Here is an 11,442-nt window from a genome sequence, read left to right as displayed (position 1 = left end):
TGCAGAAATGTCGGGGTGACACCTTGCAGCTCAAGTCAAAAATGTCACTGTCATATGGATTCACCTCTGGAGAATGAAACCCCCAAGATAAGTGTTTTATCTGTTTTTAATAAGTTTCTTCTCTGGGCTATACCAACCACTGCATCTCCTATTGTTCAGCTGCATTTTAACAACAAAGAAACATAGAGAGAATTGTTCCTATATTTTTAGTGATGGCAGTCAAGGAATTTTTCAGGCAGGCGGAACAATGAAACTCTTCCATATTCCTTCCCTAGTATAAACAGGGGTGTTTTTGTCCTTTGTTGGGGGTTATTTTGATTACAATGGAGTTAAATTCTAGGAGGCTGGAAGGCATACAGTAACACAAGGAAAACACCATATTAATATAACACTTTTTATAAGCATGAAAAGAATATGCAAATGCAGCCTGCAAAGAATGGACAAAGCTCTATGTTTTTCCATCAACATTCTCATTTTGCTAAAGAGCAGCTTAATCTTGAGCAAGATGAGTGCTTCTGTGTGTTCAGGTCCAGACCCTGAAAAGCCTGCCTGTGCCTGAAGTCTTACTCAGTATTTGAGCCACTTCTGCATTACCACCTTGTTTCAGCCCTCACTGAAGGACAGTGTGTTTATTAATCCCTTCAGAACCACGTGGCGTAGCCCCAGAGGGATGAAGCCTGCTGCAGTGTCTATCCTGACTTATGAGAATTTAACAGAGCATCTGAAACTGTGGGATTGTTCCCTACAGATCTTATGGGCAACGTGGTTTTTTTTCTGTGACATGATCTGAATATACCAAGCATAGCAAAAGGTCTAGCAGGGGATTTTCAATGAAATTTCTATGCGCTAGGTGCCAGGTCCCCCTGAATTTCAGTAGATCTGGGTTTCTAGCTGCCACAAAGCTCTTTTGAAAAAAAAGCTGACTAGATTTCATGAAAAATAACAGTAAACAACTGAGGAAGCTTGTAAGTAAATCCCTGCAAAAAAGCATAGAAAATAAGCACCAGCCTCAGCCTAGTTAGAGGATTCCCGGGCAAGCAGTAGGAGAGAATTTTAGGGAGCATGTGGCAGGGATGACGTGCTCCTTTACTGGTGTCACTTCTGTCATGAAAGAGCTCTTGACCCACCCCATCTGACAGACACAGTACTGGCCAAGGCCACACCACTGAATAAAGCTCGAGCACTTCTCAAGTTATTTGAGACCAATTTCTTCCTTTGTAATGGCTCTGCATCATGTGTGTCACTACCTTGTCTCCCAAATGGGTCCAGAAGGAGCAATGCATTAGAGTGAAAGAAATAACCCTGCAGGCAAAGCCAGGCATCATGACTGCCAAGTTTCTTTTTGCAGACAGTATCAGAGAATATTCTGAGTTAGAAGGGACCCACAAGAATCATCTACCCCAGCCTTTAAGTGAATGGCCCTTCAACACCTGAGAGCAGCACATACACAGGAGTTAATTTAATACAAGCAAAACCTAAGAATGGGGAGTAGAGAAAGACTTCAGGATACACAACACTGCTGTCCTGGGGGTCACCCTAAGCTGTTCTCACCACAACAACCTGCAGGGAATGGAGCACTTCTGACTCTGTGCTAGTCCTTCTTGAACCATGCACTGTGAGCAAAGGGGTCAAGGACGTTGCCTTAGCCTGTGCTCAGACTTGGGCAAATCTCCTCATCCAGACCTTCAGTACATTGATATCCAAACCAGAAATACAACTGCAGGGGAATCACATGTGAGAAATGGATTTGTAGAGAGTTTTTAAAGCTTGATAGAAGGTTTACATAGTATGTATTTGTATGCCAATACTTCATTGTACACAGCAAACAACAAACAAGATCATAAAAAAAGTTTTTTCTGTTCAAGAGAGGGGGAAATGTGGGAAATGGGTTTGTAGAGAGTTCACAAAGCCTGACAGAATGCTCACACTGTGTGCATCTGTATGCAGACTTTGAGATAAAGAATGCTGACTTAGAAATGCCATGGAATAGGAGAGACAGTGTTGAGAGAGAAATGGAAGCAGAAACAAGTTTTAAAGGACAGCCTTACAAATAAGACTAGATACTTTGGAGAAATAGAACTATGGAAGATGCATTGCAGAAAGACCCATGAGGGAGAATTTTAGATTATTAGCTTTAAGGCATTTACAGCATGGTGTGGCAAAAACTGATAGACCAAGAAACATTTATAAAGTATTGTAATTAAGAAATAGTTGGCTTCTGATTGGGGTGGCATGAATTATAACATCTGTATTGTCTCACCCTTCCCATGAGACTGAAAACAACAAAAGTTCTTGAAACACCTCTCAGTTGCCTCATCTCTGAGTCAGAAAAGGGCCTAATCCAACACTCACAGACAGAGATGGCTCTCACACAGAGACTCAGCGTGGGGAGAGTAAGGAAATGTGGGAGTGGAGAGCTGAAAGGCACATGGCTCTGTTTGTTTGTTCTTTAACTCAGGTATCTCAAACTCTCCAACACCTTAACTTGGAATTCCCCTTCGTGAAGGAGAACTTCGGAGGACAGAAATGGAAATTTATATATAAAATATACATGAGGAAGGGAGGGGAGGGAAAGGAGTGATTCATTATTATGGCTTACATATCATTACACATTCAAAAATTCCAAGGTAATATATTTTTCTTCATTGCTCGGATAATAAATCATCATTCGATTACAAAAGGGGAGTTCCTGGATGGAACAGCAGCATTTCTGAAAAATACTCCTGGCAGATGAATGACAGGAAAATTTATGGATAATTCAGTTGCCTGACTGTCCTGCCTCCAGGAGAGAAGTCTGTGCCAATATCTAAACCTTTCCTGACAATTCACACAGCAGACATTGTACTTGATAGAGCGAGGTTTTTAGACCTCCCTTGGCTTGATTTTTGTTGTTCCTCCCTTGGCAGCCTGCAGAATATGTCATAGCAATGCAAAAGGTTTAGGAAAAAGCTATCAAAGATGCTACTGATCCTGTACTAGCAGGACTGTCTCTAGGACATGTCCATATGAAAAATATACTGCTGTGTTCCCCACTTAGGCAGAGTTGTCCAATCAATCAGAGATATTTCAAGGGTTACTGGTATTTGTAAGAGTTTTTAAGTACAAAAAATGACCATCCAGTCTACCATCAGCTTGCTGTTTTCTAGTTTATCTTCATTTCATCTCCCAGGTTTTTTTCAAGCTAACTCTTAATATTTTTCCCCTGTAGAAGCAGAGTTATTTCACTCTTCAGCTGGGGCCTCTAAGTCATTCTTCATTTTTCTGCCATTAGACTCATAGCTAGGTGTAAGTCTGAAAATCTGGCAAAATGTTGCAGGAGAGGGGTGAGGCAGCTGAAGGAAAAGGTGTGGCAGCAGGCAGCCAGCTGCAGAGGCAATCCTTACTGCAATAAGAGCAGACAGGCAGGAGTCAGGTCCCATCTTTTCTATTGGTACTCACTTCTGAAAGGAAATTGCTGTCCTCTTTTATGTGCAGCCAAAAGGAACCCACATCTCACCAAGCTTGGGGTCCAGCCTTGGAAAAGTGTAACTCACCCCTTGCAGAGTCCACTGCTTCTGTTGGAAGGGCATCAACAAGCACTTCTTCCAATAGGAGCATGCCTTGGAAACACAGAGGTTTTCATCTGGGAATTGCCTGTTCTAAGTTGGAGGACAAATTATATCTCAGCACCAGGCTTTGCATTTTTGCACTGCTCAGCTGCCAAAAACCACAGAGTTTGACTCAGAAAAATTCTTTTTCTTTAGGAGGGCCAACTAAGACAATCAGGGGAAGCAGCTGAACATATGGCCTAGGTTCTCTGTCAGTGAAAAGGAGACACCAACTTCTGAAGCAGACATGGAAAGCCTCTCCTTGCAGATGGCAGAGGGAAGCTGTGCATCCTCCCTCCTCCTTGTGCCAGCATGTGAAACAGCTCACACAAATCATGCTCTAGGAATGCCTCTTCCTTAGCAGTGATTATAAGGAGAGCCTGGATGAGTAGCTCATCTGCTGCCATCTGAAGTAGAAGGAAGTGGATTCATTACTTTGAAAGCAGAAAAAGAAGGCTTTATTTCCCGCTGGTTTCCTGTTTCTGGTGGCAGTACAGAAAGAACAAAGCAGTAAAGCCAGCATGGTCTCTGAATTTTTCTCTAGGAGATGTTTTATCTCCTACACCAGTGCCCAGATTTCAAGGGTTACACAAGACACAATGCTGTGAAAAATCAAACTCAAGCTTCCTTCCCAACTGCATTCCTATTGGGCACTAGTGAGTACTATACATCCAAAACATTAAAGACCCCCAAAGGCTCCCTGCACAAAGGAATGTGAAGTGTTTTCCAAAGCAATCATCCAAGAATACCAACAGTTGTAAACCAGTTTGTCTTTTTTTTAAAAGCGAAAACGTTTGGGCAAAAATGCAGAAGTGTAACTTCAGCAATGACATGAGCACAACACTCTGATGGGTCATGTTACTCCTGGAAAAATTTCAGTCTTCCACACATGTTGCCATACAGGAGACACGTTCTCCAGACCTGTTTTCCTCACTAACTGTTGCAGTATGCTCCCCAGAAATTTAATAGCCATAATTACACTGGGACATGAAAGGATTTATGCCAGTGTGAACATCTCTTATCAAGCCACTCACCACTGAGAGGCATTAGGTGTTCTTGAATTCTCCGGACTGTTTTCATCAATGAGACCAGCAGGGCTGGGAAGAAATCAGGATCTTAGCCTTGAACACCCTGTACTGTGTTTGGACCCCAAAATCTACATTTCCTGGGTACCAAACAGCATATTTACAGCCACTTTGGCCTTATTGCAATTGCCTGTAGTTTAAGAATATATACTTCCCTTATATATGCCCTCATCCCCAGCTGAAATATCTTCTTGTGGAATAAACAAGCATTCTACACATCTCTCCATTATCGTGTCCTTTTGCAGGATTAGGATGTGAGTGTGTTGCACATCTGTTGCAGAAAAGTAGCTGCTTTGAGTTTTCAGCCAGACATGATCTGTCAGTGGATAGAAATCTCATCTCTGAAGCCCTGGGGCCTCAGCCTGAGCAAGGTAATGTAACAGATTTTATTAGCAGTTTCAGAAAGGTAATCTAACACTAGATTAGCATTAAATGGTCCAGCAAAGTAGACACATGAAGGCATCTGTAAACATCATCCCATGCCCTTGATTGCAGGAATATCTGTTTTCTAGGCAAACAGGTGGCATTTTATTTATATTTTTTGATTTTTAGATGCTTTTATTTAGATACTTTGAGGGACCAATTTGCTCTGTATACAAACTACTGCATGCTTAATGTCTTGGTAAGTTCTTTCCCTCATCAAAGCAAAAATGACTTGATATATCATATAACTTGCTAATAGATGACTAGATAAAGCTAAATTGTAAAATGATCACTGCTGTCTCAAGGCTTTCCTAATATGAGAAATGTGATCAGAAAATAATCTGCTACTGAGAAGGCAATCTGAATCCCCTTCGGGGAACAGGCTGCAAGAATACAGCACTGAGGATGATATATTAGCATTTCAATAAGAGCCTGGAATCAGTACAGAGGGTGCCACAGAGGAATAGCTAAAATTTCTTTATCATCTTTATCTGCTAATATTTCTGGGAAAATTGTAATATTGGAAAATTGCAGAAAAACCAAACACCTTCCTTAAATTGAATTGAACCTGCAACTGTGCATGGCCTGTTCAAAGACTACAGTATATGATTTTCCCAAATTAAAAGCAGAAAATTCAGCCCTGGATAGGGTTTCTTTAACAGTGCTACTTATAAATTTTAGAGTAAAGATTTATACTGAGGTCAGTATTTTCAGAAGCAGGAATTATGCCTGAGTGACCCACTAGAGACACCTTAGAGTAATTTAATTTACTACAAATGGGGCTTCCATCACTTACCCACCATATCATGGGGGGATTGAACAGCCTCAGAAGCTTTGTCAAAAGATGCCACAAGGTTTTTTAGTTTGGTGTTTCTGTGGTTGTTTTTTTTATTGTGCACTACTTACCCTTCGTGTAATATCTCAAAAAGTTTCTTCCATGAAAACTGAGCAAGCAATTACAGGGTTGTGCACCTGTTTTTCATAATAATAAGGCATTGTAGGGATTTTATATATAGAATGAAATACTGCATAGTAGAGAATTTTAAGATAGTAAACAAAGGAGCTTAGGCAACTTTCTAACGAGCTTGAATGATTTATAGCTTCTCAGGCTCTAGAGACACACTTGAAACTCCAATGACTTTCTGCCGTGGGCACAGTTAATAAAACTTGAATTTCTAATCTTGCATTTTCCCAAAATGAAAGTTTTAGCTAATCAAAACATCCAGCTGATGTACCAAAGCAAGTACCATTGAGTGCTCCAAGTACCCACAAAATAACAGACAGCTCAGGTTACACAGAGCCTTCTGAAAAACACATCAAAAGCATGTACCAAACTGTTCCTGTTTCCCTCCTGAGTTCCAGTCATCTGGCATATGAGCAAGTCTCCTGGATGCTGTAGAATAATGAAAATTATCAAATACACGCATAGTGCCTTTTCAAGGTAAACAAGCATTAAGAAAGAATTATTTTGGGGGGAAAAATGAAAGCTTGTCAATACTTTTTAAAGGTATTGGCTGTGTTTTCTACCATGGCACTGCATTACATCCCCATGCTAAACACTGAGTGAGCTTTGGCGCTTACATGTGGTGAGATGTGGTCCCTGGAAAAGGCTCCCAGGTAAAGAGACAAGACAGAGGCTGATTTCATGTGGAGCTCCTGGCCCATTCTGAGGCACCACCACAGAATGCAGGCTGGTAGAGCCTCAGCCTGGTGCTCCCTGCACCCATCCTTGGCTCTCAGCATCTCCCTGGAGCACACTGCCCATGCTCCCTGGCAAAGCAGCCAGCACAGCATGGCATCCCCTTTAAACTGTTATTGTCCAGCTTGCCAAAGCTCTCCTATGCAGGATGGTTCAAACCCCTCCCAACATCCTACCTTACTGCATATGCAGTAGCTCTCTCATACCTCTGTCTACAGAAAAAAAAAAAACTACTTAAGCAATGGAAAACTACCATAAAAAGCCAATGAAAATAGCTAAAGTTGTAGCCACTTTGCCTAGCAATTACACCTGTGACAAATTCATTTATCTGCTAGTCCAACAGCTTAATTTACATCCCCACTTAACTGTTAATTCTGGAAGTGCATTTCACTGCAACAGAAGCAGGGACAGCAAAGGCTGGACCCTCTTGAAAGAAAATCCCCTTCAACAAATACCTCTGCAATTAATTATGCAACAAAAACAGCCAACAGCAAGAGAGAAGACATCACAGTATTCACATGTGGAAATAAAACATCAGTGTAGTAAGAGGCAGATGATGTAGCAGAGTGAGACAGAAACCAAGCTAATATTCACAGGAATTCAGGTGAAGGAGATTTAAAACATCACTTACTAGGAGAATGCTGATGAAAATTAATTGGAAGAGATGGAAGCACTGTTTCTGCATCAGGAGAGCAGAATTTTTCAATGTCTGTAATAAAATGATGATTTATAACTCTTCAGTGAAGAAAATTTACACACTGACTAAGACTGGTAAGGTTTAGATCAGGTCAGGGATTTCCTGATCATATTTTGCTTTTGTCAGAAAGTGTTGACTCATCAAAACCATGTCTGTTATTTACCACTAAAAGTTTGAATGGTGTTCATTTTTGTCTGGATTCCTCAGGTCCTGAATGAAACCTCTGGTAAAAAACCAGAGAGGTGCAGAGTAGAACCCACAGCTAAAGCACTTGCCTGCTGTGTAAGGGACAAGGATGCTGAGCCCAAGCTGACCCAGGCAAGAAGGAAAGTTGAATTTTAGTGTGTAACATTCAGACAAAAGATACTGTCACAATACCACAGTGGCATCTTGCTCAGGGTCTAAGTGAAAAGGCACAGTGTCCCACTTGTTCTCTCCATGCAGAATTAAGAGGGTTTCCTAAATCCTAGTAAGTCACAAAGAATGGAAAACCAGTCCCTTGTGTGCTGTTCTTATGCAGAGATGGACCAAACCCCAAAAGCAACAGCAGACTTACTTGTCCAGTAATTTTAGCAAGTCAAAAGAGTGGGTCTCCACTTTATTTCTTTTTAAATTAAAGCCATGGTTCCCATTTTGGGACAGCATCCAGCAACAACCACTAGCTTTTCTGTAGTTGGTTTGTCTGTGCTGTAGCTCATAATTCACTGGCCATGGTGCTCAGATGTCCTTCAAACAAGCCAAGGGCAATAGCCAGCAGATTTTCAGCACAAAGGCAGCATTTTTGGCACATGGATGAGCCACCATGAGTTCAAAATAAGCATTTAAAATTATTGTCCTGCTATTTTACCAACCCTTGCATCCTACATGACAATAAATAATGGGGTTCTGCACACATGTAGATGGCTGTGGCTCCCCTCCATCAATTAAGATATAAATACATGGCATCACATGATATTGCACAGACAGCACATATCATCCTATCAGAGATTGGTGCAGAAGTGATCAGACCTGTTGCTTCTACCAACTCCGAGAAGCTTGGGGAGTGGGCTGAAGGAATGCACACAAAGTTCAACAAGGAAGTAAGAAACTTGCTTAAACTATTAACTGAATATGAAATTTCCTGATGGTATCTGGAAAGTTTATCACTTATGAGGCTAATCACACTTCACCTATTACTGAGAGACAATTTTAAGGAGAGAAACAGTAAAAGGGTCTTGAGAGGTGGCCTGATATAATTAAGCCCAACAGCTGTCTCTGAAAAAGAGAAATATTTGGCCCTGATGCTGAGGATAGGACAGTGCAAACACCCCTCTGGAAGTTTTAGCACAAAATCAAAGCCTTATGGGGATCAGGAACAACAGGAGCACAAAGCTTCTGTATTTCATGATCCAGAACATGTGGTCTCTCAGCATTGCCCTTGTTATTCTGACTTTGTACTGACTAAGGATAACTTTTGCCAGACAGCATAAATCCTTTCCTGAATGACTCACAATCTCTCAAGATATAATTACAGTAACTGAAAAAAATATTTAATTTTTAATCTTGCAAGAAGAATGTTCAAGCTGAGATAAACATAAAGAGAAAAAGTTGAAGTCACAAGGCCCAAATCCTCCCATGCAGCCAGGTTTGACAGACATCATGTGAGATAAGATCATCGAAAAGGGAATTATCAGAGGAATTTTGTCAACCAACTGGAAATTAATTCCATCTGAATTCATTCTAATTAGCTGTTTAATGGTAAAGCAATAAACATTTTAGAAGGAATCTGGGTTTAAAACAAAAATTATAATTTATGTAGTCTATATAGATTTGCTCAGCTGTAAATCACTGATGCATCAGATAATACTTTGCATTTTGTCTTGAAAAATCACACCAAGTAGAAAATACAATTTTCCTGTGTTATCAGGAGTGGCAGAGGCAGCTGGCTCTCTCCTTGTAATCCTTACCAACATAACTACATAATCACCTCACTGAGGACTGAACCTCAGCTCTCAGGGCTCTGTCTTCTAGTTGTTAGTTTCTAAAAGCACAGGGAAGATCCTCCCCAAGTGGAATTTGCATCACTAATTATTATGGAATAATTAGGCAGAACAGATGCTGACTTTTGAACTCACTAAGCCTTGTAAAATTCTCAAGGGCTCGGAGTTTTGGTATCACTGATTTTTTGTTTTCTTTCATGTGGGAATTGGATTGCTGTCACCAAGAGCCATGTGATGTGATCAGGATTACAGTGATCCACCACATAACCCAAGTTACACTGACCCATCTAAATACTCAGAACTAATGGATCTCTCCTAGTGACTTTTTTTAGGCTCTACAGTTTAATATTTTAATCGAGAATATCTCTGAGTCAATAATAGGGCTTTCAAAGCATTATAAATGACAGGGTATTCTTCTAAAATACAGTGCAATTTTTAAGAGATTGATTTTACTTTTTTCCAGTGTAGACAGACACAAATGAAAGGTTTTAAAAGAACACAATCCTTTTGTAAGTTAAGACTTGCCTACAGTGAGTTTTGCTGTACTTGGAAATAGTCTATAACATTAAGTATATCTTGCAAGCAGGAAATGCCTTTACAGATGTCAAAAATTGCACTGGAATACTTAATTAAAAAGCATTTTTAGACTCAGATGAAAAACATAATTCAAGTTCCTCTACAAGCCACCTGTCTATGACACCAGCAGAGTTTCATGTTTTCCTCAGACACGGAATTCTAGAATCCTGGAATTATTTGGGCTGCAAGGGAGCTTAAAGCCCATCCAGTCCCACCCCTGCCATAGCAGGGACAACTTCCACTAGCCCAGCTTGCTCCAAACCTTGTCCAGCCTGTACTTGGACACTTGCAGGGATCCAGGGGCAGGCACAGCTTCTGTGGGCAACCTGTGCCAGAGCCTCAGCACCTTCACAGGAACAATTTGTTCCTCATATCTAATTTAGACCTACTGTCTCTCATTTTGATGTCATTCCCCTAATTTCCTGTCACTACATGCCCTTGTGAAAAGTTCCTCTCCACCTTTCTTTCTCTCCTTTCAGCTGCTCAGCTTAAGTTGGGAACTATGCTCAATTATTTGCTCAAATTTTCATTTCCTGAAAAAGAAGAGGGGGAAGTTTTGTTGAACTCACAGCCACACACCCAGTGACACTTTCTGGAGGTCTCTGCCGCTTGTTTTTCATGAACAAAAGAAGGGACTAAACTAAGGATAAATCTCAGTTTCTGCACAGCTTTGGGATCAACACTTACCAGCAGCTCCAGAAAGCCCAAGTCAGTGTTTGAGATCAGCAGAGGGGAGGGTCAGGACAATTAAAACCTAATTCCCTTTGGGAACGATTTGAACTTCTCCCTGACAGCAAAACACTATTCAAAAGTATGAAAACCAAGTACTTTGACCTGACACCCATTGAGACTGCTGCTCTATTCTTCAGTAGTAAAACTGCTGATGAAAGATAGTGGAAAAGAATTTCAACCAAGGGCAGGAGAAGGTGGTTCTGGGGAGAGTTCTCTTGGCCTGGTGATGCTTTCCTTTAGGCTATTTTCACTGCCTGGTGGCAGAAATTAGCTTCTTTCTGAAAATTACTCACAGACCCAAATTCCTTTCTGGAGGATCCCCTCTTGACAGCTTACACTAACAGTGTGAAGAGAAGAGCTTCTAAGCCACTCATGAAGTGGCTGTAAAAGGTGGCAAAACAAATATCTGTGCACTTGTAATGGAGCCACAGAAGCCCGAAAATCAATTTATCATTGATTAATAGAGAACTTGTGCCTCTGGAAACTCTGGATCAGTAAGCCTTGACTCCCACTGCTCCAAGGTTGCTGCAAGGCTGCATCATTTACTTCTTCAGGTTACCAGGATTTTATGAATTAATATGATGTAATAATATTGTAATAATTGCAGAACAATTACAAAACTAACAGCAAAATCTATACAAGGCCAATCTTGATCCTGCTTGGG

The sequence above is a fragment of the Fringilla coelebs genome (assembly GCF_963513975.1).
Source record: "Fringilla coelebs genome assembly, chromosome: 7".
Lineage (NCBI taxonomy): Eukaryota > Metazoa > Chordata > Aves > Passeriformes > Fringillidae > Fringilla > Fringilla coelebs.
Note: the sequence above shows the minus strand (reverse complement) of the source record.